We start from the raw sequence: 18,835 nt of genomic DNA, 5'->3' as shown, positions 1-18,835 counted from the left end.
GGATTAGAACCTGTGCTGTATTGCATCTTAGGCAGATGTGTTAACCATTAAGCCACAGAGTTCTTCTCCTTATCAGCTGAGCCAGGGAATAGGTATGTATTTAAAGTTACAACCCCTGGTATGCCCAAATATGGGAGGAAGTCCACTGCTTCAATTCCATATATATATTACATTGATTCCTTTTCCATGTGTATGTATGAATAGGCTTATGTTTAAGTCACATATTTATAATATGCCTCTTTCCAAACAGATATTCCCCACTCACCATACTTACTTCTGTTGTTCCAAACAGCCCATTTTTTTCATATTCTCTGATCCCAACCCCATTCATTATTCATGTCTCCTGGCAGAATTCTCCTCTCCTATCTTTTATACCATGCTATCTCTTTGTGTAGGAAATTTATATGGCTCAGCAACTCAAATGATTGCAATTCCAGGTGGCACACAATCTGCAAACAATAAACAGCAACAAACTTGCACCAATGGACTGGTACCTTGTGGAGTATGAAATTCTATATTTATACACCCAGAATACTGAAATACTTACAATGAGCAGCAGCAATTAATTGAGTCAATTATCATGCTGTTGCACAATGTGCAGTGACACACAGTCCATAGAAAATGTGATGGACAGATTTAAGAAGAATTGGTAAACATACTAAGGAAGATCTCATCAGAGTTGAATTTGAAAGAGATGCCGGTTCGGCAGTTTAGTCATTTCTTCAGCTAAATTACAGAGCATAGAGAGAAAAACTTAACCTTGGGAACTATGAGCTGGTAGTGAAGCTGGCTTTGTTTCGCATGACCTTTCTGGGAGGCTTTAATCTAGGCACAAAGAGTGCAAGCAAAGGCAATCATGGGGAACAGAAATATCAAGGTGGCCAGGGAAGTCATCAGAATGTGGGTTGATGCAATGGTATCATCCTCTTTGAGGAGGGGAATTGTCCCTCTGGCCTTAAGGGAGGAAGGGCATATGAAAACGTTCCCGTCATGAAAGGCAACTGTTGGACCCTTCCACCCTGAACAATTATCAACTGTTTTCAACTGTTGTGGGGAAGTTCATAAAGATTGGATAACCGCTAAGAGTATTGTGGGGCGGGAACAAAGGCAATTTATTATTTAGGCCTGTTTCAGCCAGGCTTTAGACCAGGGTACACCATGGACAGGGATGCAGTGGTTCAGTGGCAAAGACACTGAGCTTGTTGATCAGAAGGTCGGCAGTTCAATGGTTTGAATCCCTAGCGCCACGTAATGGAGTGAGCTCCCATTACTTATCCCAGCTTCTGCCAATCTAGCAGTTCGAAAGCACGTAAAAAATGGAAGTAGAAAAATAAAGACCCCTTTGATGGGAAGGTGACAGTTCTCTGTGTGCCTTAAGTGTTTGGTCATGTCAGCAACATGACCACGGAGACGTCTTCGGACAGTGCTGGCTCTTCAGCTTTGAAACAGAGATAAGCACTGCCCTAGACCCCGAAACGCATATACGGGGGAATCTTTATCATTACCTTACAGCATGGAGACAGCATTGTTCACACAATGATCTTTGGCATATGGTGGTAATCTATCCTTGTGCTCCTTGAATTCTTAGAGGCTTTTGAAATTGTTAACCATGGTACCCTTATGGCCTGCCGTAAGGGTTAGTAGTGTGGGGCATTGTTTTGCAATGGTTCATCTCCTTTCTCAGAGGTAGATTCCTGTCAGAGCTATCAGATAGGAGAGATATCACCTGTGGCTCCTCATATGTGGTTCCTTTGGGATTCAATGTTCTTCTGTTTAATATCTGCAGTGCATACCATGGAGTGAAACAGTGAGGTTTAGATCAGTGGTGGGTTTCCTTTTTTTTTTTACTACCAGTTCGCTCATGCATGCATGCAATCCTTCTACACATGCACAGAAGCATCTGGCCAGGTGGGCACCATCACTACTACCATTTCGCCCAATCCAGGCTGAACCAGGAACAACTCCCCTCTGGTTTGGATGCATCAGTTTGGGGTTAGCAATAGCACTTGGGGATACCACTTAAACTTATATACCATTTCATAGCAATTTACAGAGTCAGAAAATTGCTCCCAACCATCTGGGTCCTCATTTTACTGACCTCGGAAGGATGGAAGGCTGAGTCAATCCTGAGCTGGTCAGGATCGAACTGCTGGCAGTTGGCAGAATTAGTTTTCAATACTGCATTCTAACCACTGCACTCTTGATATATCAATCCATGGATGAGATTCAATTGTATATCCTAATCCTAGCTGTACAGGTGTTACAGAAATGACTGAAGTAAGGAGCACAACACTGAGGAGATAAATCAAGCTTTATTGAAACAATTGTTGGGTGTCTGCTTTAGAAGAAAAAGAGAATCCAAACAATAGAAAAGCAAATATTTTAGAGACGATGAGGCCTGCAAGACAAAAAAAAATGCTATGGATCTGATTTGCTGGCCAGTTGGGCCAAGTTAAGTAGGTTCTTGCATCTGTACTTGAGATAATGTCTATTGCTAATCAAAGTAGTCCTTTCAGGAGGACAGCAGGACAGGAAATGTTGCAGGTAAGAAGATGGAATGTTGAGGTCATCATCTGATGGAAAATAGAACACTGGAGTTTCTCTATGTTGCAATTTCCCTGTAAGGACTGTACTGTGTGCTGGTGGAGTTTTTAGTAAAATGGAACGTTTTAGTTCCATTCTTTGATCTGGATGGCTTTGCAGGGGGGCTTTATCTGGGGTCAGGTAGGGTCAATTTGGGTCTGATAGGATTAGGCAGACAACTCTTTCACTCTCAGAGAGCTGCCTGCTGGGAGGAAATCCTTAGAATGGAACTAAAATGTTCAGGATTTCTCACCCCCCACCCCTATTTTTGCCAGCTTCTCTGCCAGCTTCTCCAGAAAGTCAATGAGGAAGGCAGCAAGAAAGATTACAAGTGGAAGGACAGAGGAGAGTTGAAAAACCTGGTAGGGCAGCAGGAACAAAGCTAAAATCTTCAGGATTTCAATTCTGTTCCTACAGCTTGCTGAAGGGTTTACTCTCCCCTTCATGTGGAGAATAAATCCTTTGTGGGGCTACAAGAATAGAGCTTGTATCTCCTGCAGTCCCACCCAAGGATTTCAGCTCCCTCCCAACCCCACTGCCAACTTCCCAGTTGACTTTCTGGGGAAGCTGGCAGAGATTGCAAATGGTGATCAAATGAACATGGGGTACTTAGCAACTGTGATAAATGCATGTCAGCTGCCAAATGATGGAAATGTGGTCACAGGAGCATGTGGGGGGAGGGTTGTTACATTATACAATGGCCAGAATACTTTATGGGGTATAATATACCCTTTCCAAGGCTGTCATAACCATGAACGGTGATTAAATGATCAGCCATAAGTCGAGGATTACCAGAAGGTGAAGCTGCCAATGTATTGTTTTCTGGAGGCTATTTGGGTGTAAATGGAGAAGAACAGATTTCAGTTCAATCTTAACAAAATTGAATCGCTGGGATCAGGTCAAGGATGTTTTAATTGTTATATTTTCACTGTTGTTAAAAATTGTTATATTTGTTATAATATTCATGACTGGGAGAGACATGGTAACAAGGTCAGCCAATGAATAGGCATAGCAACTAAGTTAGCCAATAGGAGATTAAACAGATCTGAGTCTGTGTTGAGAATTGAAACTGAAACAAGACTGATCTCTGTCTGCTCTGAACTGAAACTCCTCTCTGCTATACTGTTGCCAGTGTTTGCTTGTAACTACTACTACATTGGAGAAAACATATATTAGTATTGTACATTTATCTTCGTATGTTAATATAAAGTAGTTAATGCTGAATCAGTTATATGAGTGTGCTTTCTGGAAGTGATTTCCTGCAACAAACTCTGACAATATTTTCACTTTTGAGGCTGGGGCCCAACTTGAGGGAGGGTCTTTCTGGATTCACAACTATTGGTGAGCAGAAAACAGCTGTGACGAAAAGAGACTTTGCATAGGTTCATCTTGTGTAACAGTTACAACCTTTCCTCAGCTGGGAGGCCCTTCAAAAAATTACTCACACCCTCACCTTGGCACTGATTATTGCAACACACTTTATATTTGGTTGCCATCCGGAAACTACATCTGGTTTAACATATAGAAAAGCAAGTAGTAATCATCCCAGCATTGGTTACAAGTTGGCTTCCAGGTATAATTCAAGGTGCTAGTCATTACCTATACAATGCTTCAGGGCATAAGCCTTGGTTATCTGTATTAATCCAATAGTTTCTGTCACTCAGTACATTCAGGCAAAGTGGATGTGCTCCTGATCTCCTCAGTTAAATGTCATTTTATGGATCCAAGGAAGTACACATTCTCTGTCACAGTTCCTGACATCTGGAATAGCATCCCCCAAGAAATATATATGGTACCCACTGTTTTAATGTTCTGCAAGGTTCTTAAGATCTGGCTTTCTTCCCAGGCCTGGAGTTAATGTGTCAGTGGAACTCCTGTCTTGTTTGTTGCTGTGATTGGTGGTTGTGGTGGTTTTTATCCTTGTTATTTACCTATTATGCCTATCATCATCATCATCATCATCATCATCATCATCATCATCATCATCTCTTTGACCTGACCATAGGAGAGCTTCACTACTGTGTGTCAGAGCAGTTCTGGAGCAGTATTTGTACAATGCCATTTTTATAGAAGACTGAAATAATGCAACACTGAAATTATGGAACTAGTGCCCATGTCCATCTTCAACATAGAGGAATATTGATGTTATCTCCATACTGGCAAATTCCATTTTCAATTCCATTTCAGAAAAAAATAATATTCTGCAGCCGGTCTATTTTAGTTCTTCACATATGTATATAGAATAGTGCCCTCTGGCCTTATCTATGTACTGGACCAGTTGGAGATGCAGTGTGATCACATATCTTTCCATTCTCCTCTGCCACTTACATAGCACTTACAAGAGGAAAAAGGGAGACTTCATGCATATGTGTATGTGGAAAAAGCAGACATTAACATGAGTCGAGAGAATGCAGGAGTTGGCACACACTGGGCAAGTTTGAATCAAACAGTACTCTTAGCAACACTAGCTGTCCAAATATAAAATAGGAAAGAGTGTGGGAGGAGAAGCCCTGCTGGCTGGTGACATGCTGAAGAGAGATGACAGCAAAGCTGAGGAGCAAACCAACTGCTTTGCCTATCACAGTTGACAAACACACAAATCAGGACAATACCATTGAGAAGACACAATAGAGGCACGAAGCAGATTGGCAATGAGGACAGCAAAAATTATGCTGCCGTTATTTTTTATCTAAAAGGTTAGATCGCATTTTAATTCAATTGTAAAGAAAGTCCCAAGAATACTGGGTGAAGCCAACATCCCATAATGAGAAACCAAGAAGAACCAGCAGCATTTTTCCCCTCTCTTCTCACCTCAGTCTCCTGACTCATCTTATTTCATGTTGCTGTATGTAGTCTATGGTAAAATCAGCTTCATTACTGGCGCAAACAAAAAGAGATGTACCTCTTTGTTGGGATTCTTTTTTATTTTCATTCAACACTTGCCACCTTGATTAATTCCACATTTCCAGGCAAACAAGGTAGTTTGTTTTGGGTTCATGTCCCTTTAATTAATATGGTGATTCTTGTTTATTTAGATGAAGCTTGCAAAATGGTAATTATCAGCAAAATATCTCAATGTGACTTAGGTTGTTTCTCCATGCCTAGGAGAAGTCAAGGGAAAGGAGGCCTCTTCTGAAGCCCAAACAAAAGGCCTGGTCCTCTTTCCCCTACTGACCTTCCACCCTTTGATAGGGACCAAAATAAATGGTCTGTCTCCAGTTCTTTAGGCTGCTCAGAAAGTAATCCTTTTAGGCTTGGAACATGAGATTGCCAAAGTTTGGGAACTAGATGCTAAATGACCCTTTGAACTATCTAAGGCTACAAGGAAGGAGGAACAAATGGCTAAAACACTTTTCCATAGCCTCCAATCTTCCAAGATAGATTAGATTTACGGTAGGTCCACGTTCAAATCCAAAGCCAAAACAACTATTTGATGCAAATTAGAGGTACTGAAGCTATTCGTGACTGGAGGACTTTAAGTTGAGACAGACTGGCATAGACTACTCAACTCTTTTATATCGTGGTGAATTAGTCAGTCAACTCCAATCCCTTCTCACCATCATTATGCAAAACCAGAGTTCCAACCTAAATTTGAAATCTTCAGTGAAGAAGAGTTTGACTTATTCCTCTTTCTTCCAACCACACTAAGTAGAAGCAGCTAGTGCAATTTCAGTGCTATGTATGTTTAAAGCAATTCACTATATTTCCTGGAAATCACTCCCAAACAAATATGGAGAGGGAGTATCACTATTATAACTGAACAGTACTCCTATGCATATTAACTTCAGAATGGTATAACAACTGAAGAGTTAGATTGGCACAGGGGATGCTCAGGTTTTAGTCCATACCGTAGTCAACCATGAAAAATCTCTGAAGGAATCTATCATCTATCTATCTATCTATCTATCTATCTATCTATCTATCTATCTATCTATCTATATCTATCTATCTATCTATCTATCTCTCTTTCTCTCTGTCTCTCTATCTATCTATCTATCTATCTATCTATCTATCTATCTATCTCTATCTCTATCTCTATCTCTATCTCTATCTCTATCTCTATCTCTATCTCTCTCTATCTCTATCTCTATCTCTATCTATCTATCTATCTATCTATCTATCTATCTATCTATATCTATATCTATATCTATATCTATATATCTATATATCTATATATCTATATATCTATATATCTATATATCTATATATCTATATATCTATATATCTATATATCTATATATCTATATATCTATATATCTATATATCTATATATCTATATATCTATATATCTATATATACCTCTCTCTCTCTCTCTCTATCTACCTATCTATCTATCTATCTCTGTTTCTCTATCTATCATCTATAATCTTGCCTTATGACATTGGGATGCTGCTTTCATCAGACTACCCAGCAGTGGAAGGGATGTCTTGTATCATTTTGTAGTCCCTTCTATCCCTATTGTGTGGAGAGAAATAAGTGACTCTAGATGGTATTTATGGCATTTATTTCTTTATGTATTTTTATGTATATTCTTGCATAACAAATAAAATCTTCTTAAGACTGTCTAGTCGGTGGAAATTGAATTAATCTGTTCAAACAAACAAATATAACATAGTTACTAACATCACTACTGTATATATGAAAGATAAACAATAAGGGTACTCCCCCAAGCAATACATTTTTAAAATGGGAGGGCCATCATAAATTCACTGAGAATCAAAAAAACAAAGGCAAATAAATTTGACATTATTATTCGCCATTGCCATAGTTAAGATGGGCTGTGGGTTGGCTTAAAATGCATGTCATTTCTTCCAGTAATACTCCTAGAAAACAGGGTCAGTCTCTAGCATGGTGCACCTGTTTGCTAAGAATGAAAGCTCATTAAAGTCAGTAGGGAAGAAAGGATAAAACAAAAGCCTGAAGTCCTTTGCAAAGAAAATCTTTCTCTTGCTGACAGTTTTGTGTCTCTTAGCTAAGAAGTACATTCTTCTATAGTCAGGAAGATGTGCAATGGAACCCTCCACAACACAGCAATGCAAGGAATACTTTCCACCAACTCCATCTCTATGCTAAGAATGCAACATTAAATCTATTGCAGGTTAAAAAAAAACCTGTCACAATTGAAGTGTGAAGGGAGAAGTTCAGTTAATGTATATATTCTCCAATTTCCATATTTCAAAACCCATTAAGCTACATCCCTTCAATTTAAGTAGAAGTAAATTACTTCTCATTTCAGAGAAGATGAGTCTATCCATAACTATTAAGGAAGCTGTTCTATGGGACTCCCATGTTCTGAGGCAGAATAGTGGGAAAGATGAGTGCAAAAGCTTCATTGTGGACTAGCTGGAAGGAGCGGCATATATAAAAAAAAGTTCAAGTGGGCACAATTGCAAGATCCTAACCCCACCCTTTTGGGGTGCTTCATGAAACCTTTAAAAATTAAACCCAGCAATTTATTTTGAAATGAAGTCAACCTAGATGCTAAATTGGATTGTATGAGCTGCATGAATTTAAGCTTTTTAGTAGTTGTCCTCAGTTATTAGCTTGTCTTATATTCTGATTGCAATAGCTGATCATCTCTATGCATGTCTACATATTTGTCTATGAGTGATGACACTTTGGATATCAGTGGACAACAGAATCTCCTTTCCTCTCTTCCTTAAAACAGTTCTTTATCAAATAAGCCTGGAAAAAATGTGCCACTGGTTTAAAAAGCCAACCCATTAAAGTTAACACACTTCTTAAAAGAGTAGCACTATTTTATTTTACGTGTGTTTTTCCCGGCTCATGGGAAAACTGAAAAAGAGAAGCCATTTTAATGAATAAAAGAATGGGGCTGTGGTTGCTTTTCAGCTTGCATAAGGTCCAATTCTTTTTTGAAATGTCCAGAATCCTAATATACTGTGAGCCTTGTAGAAAGTGTTCCTTTCACAATGCCAGCATCCTCTCTGCACATTTTAGCCTGGTTTGAGAACAAATTGCTTTATTTTGATTTAGGCCATTTCCTTACTTGCTTTTTACATTCACATCAGAATGCTCAAGCAATTTTGCCATTTAGCCTTGATTCACAATGCTGGCCTTGTCTTGTTCCCTGCCCACACTTTTAAAAGACTTAAACTGATCAACTGCTAGAAAATAAAGACTTTTTTTCCTCCCTGAAAGGCCAGAGTAAGTAAACTTCGCTTCATTTTCACTCCTCTTTGGGGGGAGTTAGCAATAGCAATAACACTTAGACTTACTGTACATACTGCTTTATAATGCTTTACAGCCCTCTATAAGCCGTTTACAGAGTCAGCATATTGCCACCAACAATCTGGATCCTCATTTTACTGACCTCGGAAGAATGGAAGGCTGAGTCAACCTTGAGTCTAGTGAGATTTGATCTGCCAAACTGCTTGCAGGCGGTGATCAGCAGGAGTAGCCTGCAGTACTGCACTCTAACCATTGTGTCACCATGACTCATGATCATATGACAAATCCTGCCTTGATCCATTGTTGATAGAAACCCAGGCACCCTGTATCTTATTATGTGATCTGGCAAATACACATTGTTGGTGGTATCTTCTCCTATGATCACCATCAAAGGAGACAGTACATTCTTCTCCCTATCCCAAATGTAAAGAAAAGACAGGACACCCTATTACTACCAGCATGTGTGTGCACATGCATGTGCACATGTGAGCATATATGTGTGCACCTTTAACTCAATCTTGATTCTTGGCAATTTATGGCAATCTTGGACAAGCCTCTACAGTTTTCTTGACAAGATTTAAGAAGCGGTTTGCCATTCCCTGCTTCTCAGAGCTAAGAGAGAATGACTGGAAGAAGGTTACCCAGTTGGCTTTGTGGCTAAGGTAGGCGTAGAACTTGATTTCTAGTGAGGTACCTTAACAACTACACCAAACTGTTTTTTATTACTATCACTGAAAAATATTATATTAATCTTGCGAGAACCAAAGAAATGTTGTCTTTTTAATCCTAATTAGTGACCAGTACTAAACTATAATGTTAAAAGTAGCCATTTTCAGACATTTTTACAGGCAAAATATCATCTTCCATTGCTCTTAACCCAACCTAACATTTTCTGCCCCAACGAGCCATTTCTAACCTACCTCTCTCAGTCCTGGGAAGTGGGTAATGCAACCAACAACTGATAATACTCTTAATGTGTACTTTTGGACTCCCTTGCCTAAGATAAACGAAAAGGTAAAGGTTCCCCTTGCACATATGTGCTAGTCATTCCCGACTCTAGGGGAAAGTGCTCATCTCCATTTCAAAGCCAAAGTGCTGTCCGAAGATGTGTCTGTGGTCATGACTAAATGCTGTACTGTTACCTTCCCACCAAAGGTGGTCCATATTTTTCTACTTGAATTTTTACATGCTTTTGAACTGCTAGGTTAGCAGAAGCTGGGGCAAGTAATGGGAGCTCACTCCATTACATGGTGCTAGGGATTTGAACCGCCGAACCGCCAACCTTTCTGATCGACAAGCTCAGCGACTTAGCCATTGAGCCACCGTGTCCTGTATTTCCTCTGCCTATTGGAAGGCAAAATGTTTTCCTAACATGGCCTGGGTGTTTGGGTGGGCTCTTGCAAATTCAGCTGCCTCCTCCATTAACAGGTTTCAGGCGCAGAAGTGTTCCATGCCTGTGGCTATAAACTGAGCTATTTCTGAACACAGCTTTAGCTTTTCTGAAAGAGCACTGAGGACTGTGTCCAAAGATAGCCCAGCTGAACCGACACAGAAGGGAAAGAGCAATCAAGAACAAGTCAGCTCAGTCCTCAGCTAGCATTACAAAGGAATGACAGTGCTGGCAACAAGTCCAGGTCTGTCTTTGCAAATGGCAGCAACCAGAAATAAATAGCCCATAGATGGCCATGGAATCAAACTGAAGTAGGCAAAATGATACTGCCTCCTCCTCCTCCCCGTAATAAAAACAGTAAACAGTATGGCTATGTTGACAGAAGCAGAAAATCTGTAAGACACCTGAAAGTGACAGAATCAGAAAACACCAATGCCCCTTTTCCTGGTTTCAATCAACCAGCACAAAAGCATAGCATATTTTTAATGATCACTAAACCTTTTTTTATAGAAATCTGCAAATGTTATGAGAAGTACTTCAACATTACATGCACTTTCTCTCCCTCCCTCCCTCCCTCCCTCTCTCCTTCTCTTCCTCCCTCCCTCCCTCCTCTCCCTGTTATCTTGCTTCTCCTACAAAAGAGCCAAAACTGATAAGGAAAGAGCATCTCCAACAACCACCAGGAGAAGGTATACCCATGGCTGCCTCATGTGACCCATAGGATCTCAAGTGCTTTATCCCAAATTAGCAACCATATATAAGCAATGAAGCATGTTAGATTGTGGCCAGGACAAAAATCATACAGGGAAAACACTGTTTGGAGCCCAGACTTGGAACCTAGAAAAGTTACTTCAGCTGCCAGCTGCAGATATACATACACACACACAAACACACACACACACACACACACACTTGAAGGATGATGAAGACTGGAGCAACATTTTGCAATTTCTGTGCAGGCATGTTAGCAATGCATAGAGGCTTTATATTGCTCCAGCACTGACTGGGTAACTTGGTAGGATTCAAGGAATTGCCCTAAATAGATACGTTAATGTTCTTAAATTATTGTACTGGTTTTCTATTGGAATCATTTTGGACAATCATTTTGGAGCAGTTTCTTTAAGGGATTTTTTGTATGGAAGATGAAGCTGTGATGAATCTTTAAAGAACCCTTGGAAATGATTTAAACCCAGGAAAATGTGACTAGAATTTGCAACTTTAGAATCAGAGACAGAAAAGTGTTGTATAAATCAAATCCATCTTCAAGTAAGAATGACCAAAGATGAGGATGGAAGGAACTGCACAGAGGAATTTCCTATAACATTCCAAAGCTTTTTAAAAAATAAATAAATGAATGAGATATACGGGGATCAGTAACTGGAAGCTTGATTTAGAGATGCAGCTGCTGGCTGAATTTATTATCTATTCTGATTCTAAAATGGCTTTCCCAAGAGATCAAGAAGGTAACTGGGCTGGTCTGGAGATTTTTCTTACAGCAAAATGAGATAATATATTTCTGGAGTGTAAGAATAGTTTGTGACACTTGGTGCTACAGATGGAGAAAGGAGTTTGACTGTTGAAGATTTCTGATCTAACCACTGCTGTGCTAATTTAAGAGAAGATTTATTTTATCATCACCACAATGGTTCAATGGCATGTTAACATACTGTAAAAATAAAGTTGTGTTCAGATCAAATAGTCAAAGGAGTTTTGGCTTATTCTCACCTTCTGTTTCCAGGGTGAACAGGAGCAAGAGGAAATACCTGAATGAACTTTTTCTTTTCTACCTGAAGCCTATCCCCTACTTGGGAATCCACTCACATCTTTTCTTTGCCTATCTTATCCTGTCACTTGTGCTTGAACAGGTAAGGGAAATTATGATTCTGGAAACAAATCCAAAGTTGCTTAACTTATGGATCCATCAGTCTGAGCTTTCTACCCCAAGGCCTTTTTTCAAAAAGAGACCACTTAGTCTGCAAAGAGTGTGGAGATGATACTATGAAGGGGAAATGGCACATGTAAGTAATGTAAAATATTGTCTTGTTCATCTTCCTTTCCTGTGGACAGATCTGGATTCTTCCCCTGAGGTCCTACTCTGGAAGCTTTTGTGAAACATGGTCTTGCAAGCTGTCGGATCAATAAAGGACTTGAGTGTCATTGTAGACATGAGAACAATGGACTGAGAGAACAACACACGCCCTTTCAGATGGCAAGATATCTGACTACCGTGATTTCCACCTACAGGATATCAGCTCTGCCATGTCCTCCTGTTTCATCTGATGAATGGGACCCTGGGCTACTGAGCTGAAGTTCTGCCTGAATGAATGAAGCAAGCAGACACTCCAGAAGCTTGTCTGAAGTGACCTCCAATGTGAACTGGAAAAGGCAGCCAGGAATGGTTGGCTCCTGGAAGAGTAGATGTCGAGGCTCTGTGGAAAATAAGAAAGTTGAATGAATAGAGTAGTGGCATAGATCTTGTGCAGGCTGTTCTAGGCAGAGGGCCTCAGGGATAGTTTCTGGGTAACAGACAAATAACTTAGGCCATTTTTTGGTCTGTTCAGTCACAAAATGTACTCAACATTCTTTATCCACTGTTCCTCTGTAACCTTAACAATGAGCACAGAAAAAGACATGACACACCATCCAAAGGCCAGATTACTATTTCATTTACACTGTTTCAGTTTATTCCACCCCATCCCCAAAGCCAACAGTGTCCCCTTGCATGTGTGGCTCTTATCTCAATCTCCCACCCCTTTCAAGCCACTTTTCTCTGAAGGATTTTTATCTCCTCGTGAGGCCACCTCAGATTGTGGGTCTCTGCCCTGCAGCACTGGTGCTCCATCCTTCGAATTATCTGAAAGAAAAGCGAAAAGGAGATGTTGGTAATCCATGCATACGACTTTCCTCTGCACCTGCTTTGGAAGAACAAGTAAGTGTGTTTGTGCATGTAGGAGAGAGGAAGGGGACCTGCTTAGTCCCACAAATGAAAACATGATGTGTAGCCATCATAATAACAGCAACAAGAGCAGCAGCAGCAACAGATTTTTAAAAATCTCAAGGAAAAGAGACACCACCCAGGGATCTGTCAGCAAATTCACACCCCCAATCTTCCGTATTATGTTCTTCTCCCTCAAATGTCTTGACTTCACTTATTTAAAGGTTTTTGGGCTACCACTGAAGACTTCATTTTTCCTGTTCAGGAAAGGCAAGGGTAGATTGCACATACTTAGCTGGGCGCCTGCAAGCGAGGAGATCAAAGCAGATTTCAACTCATAGATGCTCAGAACATCTTGTGCGGAATCTGAGTAGCAGTGGGAGGAAACCAATAAATGAGCCAACTGCTAGGTTTAAATCCAAAATCCATAGCTGGCAATGCTTTTATTGGAATCAACCAAAGGGGCATACCCAGGTGAGTTTTTAGAGGAAACTTCTGTCTACACATCTTAAAGCCATTAGGACCAGTAGTTCCAATGAGTTTATATTTTCCATCTTTGTTACTGTGATGCTGATGTACCAAGGTTATATTTCACTAAGTTCTGCAAGCTTACATTAAGGAGAAGGAGCCTTAGCAAGGTATTTTCTTCCTCCAGGAGTATGGGTGGAAATATTAACCCATTAACAGAAGCTCAACCATGCATCCAGAAGTAGAAAGGGCCAAAGAGCATGGTCAGGATATCCTCCATGTCCCTTCCCCTACTCTGGCTGCCACCAGCCATTTGCCACAGGAACGCACTGAATGGTGGTGATAGCAAAAGTGTTGGAGTACAAATAGGGACAGCTATATTCTAGTCCACCAACAACTAAGGTAAGCCTCCTGGGTATCTCTGGGTCAACCTTTCTCTCTCAGTCCAACCAAGTTCACAAGATATTTATTTGCTGTGGGGAGCAATTGGAGGTGGAGGAAGCTTGTCTTGAATTTTTAAATGAAAGGGAGGACAGATGGCTAAACAAATATTCTTCCCCAATGAAGAATTCTGGATAACTCAAAAGCTTGCATAATTTTTGTCTTTATCAGTTATAGAACTATTACGGTAGGTCTAAGGAATGATGTTGGTTTTTCTTTCTTCCTCGGAAAGTCTCAATTTTTCCCAAGACAAAGTGAGGACAGGACCTTAAATACATCTTTGCAAGTGAACCTACAAATTCCTGGAGAGCTTTTAAAAAGTGGCAGGCACAGCATTCAATCTGCCTTCCCCCATGCCTATTTTTTTTTTTTTTGGTCCTGTGAACAGTGTTAATGAAGCTCCATTTAATAGTCTTAAGCGGGGCGCCTCAAACATGGCAACTTTAAGACTTGTGGACTTCAACTCCCAGAATTCTCCATCCAACATAGCTGAGAGTTGAAGTCCAAAAGTCTTGAAGTTGCCAAGTTTGGAGACCTCTGGTCTTGAGCCTTGTTTGTCTTTGTGAGAAATCGCTCCCCTCACATTTCTAGCCGGTTCAAACTGAAGGTGGTTTAAGTCTCAGGCAGCAAAATATTGCTGCTGAAGCATCGCAGAAACTGAAATCCTATACTTACCCAGCCAAAGTAAGCACAATGTGGCACTTTTGGGGAAAGGAGCGTCTAGACTCTAGATATTTGTGCTGAGAGAATTGCCTCCTGGTCCTCGCACTGCTGCGCTATGCACAGATGATTTTTCACCGCCTGTTCAAGAAATTGTTTGTTTTTTAGATTGATCTTCAACTGGGTTTGAAGATAATTAAAATGTCACCTGATCAAAGCTTTTTTAGCGTTACTTTTTAAATAAAAGTAACTTTTGGCCAATGGGACCTTTGCTGTGGGAATACAGAATTTGCAAATATGTGGTACCCTATTTATTTGAAGTACTTCTGTTACACATATCCTTTACATACTGCTGAGATGCTCAGCTATTGATAAAATGTAGATCCAAACGAAATGTCTCTCTGTCTCCCTCCCTCTCCTTTTCTCTCTCTCTCTATCCTCCACTCTCTCACCCCTGTCTGTCTGTCTGTTCCCGCCCTTATATAAATTTTATTTAAAGTTTTTCAAATGAGTGATTTCTACAAGGTACAATTAGGACTACAGCACTACCTATTACTGCTCCAGAAAACATCAAAAAATGTACCATGTGTTTTTTTTCGTTATAAAAAACTCAATTTCATTCATATCCATCCAAAGTTAAAACCTGAATATGTATGGAGATTCTCAGTCATCCAGGTCACGGCTGTCCAAAAGATACTTTTTCAAGGGGCAGCTGGACTTTCTTGTTCTCCTTTGAAGAGGTTTCGCTTCTCATCCAAGAAACTGAAGACCTGGGATGAGAAGCGAAACGTCTTCAAAGAAAAACAAGGAAGTTCAGCTGCCTCTTGAAAAAGCACCTTTAGGATAAAATCTGAATAGTTTATCGCCTTTTGGGGTAGCCATTCTCCCTCTCTCTGCCTTAGACTGGAAGAGGGAAAGAGCGAGCCGGGTCTACAATCTTGCCAAAACAAAACAAAATAAACCAACCTGGACCAATTTATGAAGCGCACTCCCCAACAACATAAATCAAGACTGGGTCCAAAATACTACCTACACACACACACACACACACACACACACACACACACACACACTCCATTGAATTGGATAGAGGAGGAGAGCAGTCTTAGTTTTGACCAGTAAATATTGGGTTCGGGTTTCTAATACACTCATCCACCCACACAGCGCTCTGGACCGAAACGCGGCCGCCCGCGAAATTTTCGCTGAGATCCTGTGTTCTATTTCAATAGAGATCGATTAGGCAGAATGTCCCAGCTCCCGGCCGCGCCTCGTTCTGTTCCAAAAAGCAGAGCGCGCTCAGCAGCCTTGCCTCTGCTAGCCGTGCCGAGATCGCATTACCTTGCCTTGCAAGGCAGTTTGCAAACCGGGCGCGCCGTATTTCTCCTCCCCCCCCCCTCCCTCTCTCACACACACGCAAACACCGTGCAGACTAAATTAGCCCAGTGCTCCCTCGTTCAATGTGTAAACCTTGCTAAATCACCAATCGTGGCACGAAATATTTTCAAGCCCTGAAAGGAAAGTTTATGAAACGGGAGGAGAGTGGCAGATTTATCGGTTACTGACCAGAGTTTGGGAATGGGCCGCAGGCTGCTGGCTCCACTCGCTTGGCATGGCCAAACCCTAGGAAAGGCGGTGGCTCTAAGATTTGAGGGACAGGGTCACTGGTGGACAAGTGGGGGCCGGGGAGAAGCCATAGGTGGGAGGCACTTGAAAATTTTCTTGTCTGTAAACGTCGAAATTCTACTTTCCTTCTCGTCCGTGTTTTTTCTTCCTTTCGAGGTTTTTCAATCCTATTTCAGAAGTGTCTGCGGACACTTCGTGGGTAATAGGCTTAGAATGAGTAGGAATCGCACCGAATAGGGCGGAAGAAACCTGGGAAGTGCTTCTTAACTAAATACAAATTATCTTTGGAGGAATAAAGTTTGGAGCCTGTATTTCTGCTAAGGAAAAATCTATCGCGATTTAGGCACCCCATTCAGGGACACATCTGGCGCACTGGGTGGAGATGGGACGAATTTGGTTTCTTAAAATATGTACCTTGAATGACTTCCGACTTACTTCCGACTTACTACCACATTCACTAAGTTTTTGAAACTAGAACCATAGATGTCCACTAAACCTGCTTGTCAACCAGCCCAAAAAAATCAAAAATGACCCCCGTCCACCCAACGCAAAGGGTGATTCTTCCGTGGCGCAAGGCGCCACCTGTAAGGAAGGAGGACTGCTCTTTCCCATTATGCCTTGGGTAAAAGGAACAGAATTGGGGTGGAAGAGAAATACAACCTGGAGTAGTGGTGGTAGTAATCCACCATTAACTTAGAGTTCGGGGTGTCCTCCCCCCCCCCCGCCAGAGAAATTCTCTGCAATCCCCGGAAACACCCCAGAAGTGCGGCTGAGTTGGGAGGGGGGAACCCGAGAAAAGGCTGGTTTGTTTGGTTGTGTTGCGTCCTTTGATAGGGTACAACAGTCTGGACTCGCGGTTTTGTTTTTGCAGCGCACCAAACGCCCTGCTTTCCCCCCTAACACGACCTCAGCTAAAATACATTGGCAGTCAACTAAACTGAATGCCCTCTTGAGAGCTGGCAAGGAACTCGGGAACTGTTGGAGGCCTGGTATACTGCTGTTGATGGCCTTGCTGCCTTATTTTATCCCACGGACTTGAGGATGAAGTGTTGGGCGGTAAGGAGACGACTCTCTCAACAAGGATGGAGACCTAAAGCCACCTCTTTCTTACAGCTCAGGCTACCCCTCCCCTTTTCCAGTTCCCCGCCTGAACATTTTTACACCTTTTGGGGGGAAAGGGGGAGTAGCGGCACGGGACAATCCTTCCCTTTCTTTTTCAAAGTTTTCTCCCCCTCCCCCCAACTTCTGAAATCAAGACTTTCGGCCTGATGGCCAAGAACATTTTGTGCTTAGGAGACACTTAGGGATATCTACCATCTTTGACCCTTAACGAAAATAACAACAAAAAAAGATACTACCCACCCGCGATGTTAAAGAGAATCCTGACACAATGTGCCATTCAGCCCACATGTAGGGAAGGGGAACTGTTCTATCCCATTATGAATGTGGGTAAAATAAAAAGATTTGGGGGGGGGGGAGTTAGGGGTGCCCTGTCCCCCAAACTCCCCCCTGGAATTTGTCTGTTTGGTAGGGTTTTCCAGACACTGTTGGGTTGATATTGTAGCCATGAAGTCACACTTCATATAAATGAGGCTAGATCTCTAGAATGAATGTGGCTCATTGGATCCTGGTACCAATGATAAGCAGCCCATCATAGGCAAAGTTGCCATCATCATCCTCACTCTTACTTTCACCGTCTTTTTATATTTGTTTCATCTTCATCTACCAGAAAACGTTGGGTTCATTGCATAGTACTTTTTCTTCCGCATTTTGTCCAGTAAGGGCTGAAATATGATGAATGACCCTGATTCATCCACCCCATGAGTTGCAGAGTAAGAAGGGCTTCCCTTTGAGAGTTTCCTGGACAGGTCATCTTATAATGCACACATTGGGGAAGAGGTCCTGGTTATGCCCATGAACCCCAGTTGTATATTGCATGTTCTGGTCTGCGGATTTCATTTGGGACTAGGAACTTATTTCTGTCTTATTTTCTACCTTTCCTATAAATCATTGTGGATGATGGCGCTGAGATGATGATGATGATAGAAAATGAGAGCAAATAACATTTCTTTTCCACCCCACACCGTTAATACATCAGTAGACCTGAGAAACCATTCTTCTCTTCTTTTACCAATCGCAAATTCTCGCATAGCTTCTTAACCAGTGAATAAAGTGAAATGCCACATCCTGGCTATTCAAAATCAACAGATAAAACTTGAAGAGATGCTAGGAATGCTGTGTGATCTCAAGGCCATTTTCCCACCAGCCCTTTTTCTTACTGAAACATTTAAGAACACTACCTTTTAAAATGCATTTCCTTCTGGGGTGGGGGGAGCCCTCTTTTAAAGGACTTTTAAATATATATTTTTTAACCTTATATTTTCATCTTGACGATTTCAAAAAATAAAAGCCAGCCAGTTCAATTATTGATTTAGATTGTGGGGGGGGGGGGGAGAGTGGAGGGAGAGGATCAAGGAGTAGCACAAACACTGCAAGTTCAACTTTACCTCCACTATTTAATCCCCTTTTCAAAAATACAACGT

At 41.3% G+C, this 18,835-nt stretch overlaps 1 long non-coding RNA gene across 4 annotated transcripts in view; it reads right to left on the bottom strand.

Moving 5' to 3' along the window:
• Window positions 1–18,835, bottom strand: part of LOC148049714 (uncharacterized) — a 70,184-nt gene that overhangs the window by 13,532 nt on the left and 37,817 nt on the right. For 2 of the 4 annotated variants that reach the window (XR_015698060.1, XR_015698062.1), the window contains 2 exons: window positions 14,685–14,810; window positions 12,827–13,019 (listed from right to left, as the gene is read on the bottom strand). The exons of 1 other annotated variant lie outside the window; for it this stretch is intronic. This is a non-coding gene — a long non-coding RNA (uncharacterized LOC148049714). Of the gene's footprint in view, window positions 1–12,826; window positions 13,020–14,684; window positions 14,811–18,835 lie in introns of those variants that run through there. One more of the 4 variants, XR_015698049.1, reaches the window with a different exon arrangement.

Source organism: Thamnophis sirtalis, unplaced genomic scaffold, assembly GCF_051295495.1.
Source record: "Thamnophis sirtalis isolate CommonGarterSnake01/CBP01778 unplaced genomic scaffold, rThaSir2_p1.2 scaffold_1, whole genome shotgun sequence".
In the NCBI taxonomy this organism is placed as follows: domain Eukaryota; kingdom Metazoa; phylum Chordata; class Lepidosauria; order Squamata; family Natricidae; genus Thamnophis; species Thamnophis sirtalis.
The sequence above is the reverse complement of the archived record's forward strand: the minus strand, read 5'-3'. Positions and strand labels throughout refer to the sequence as shown.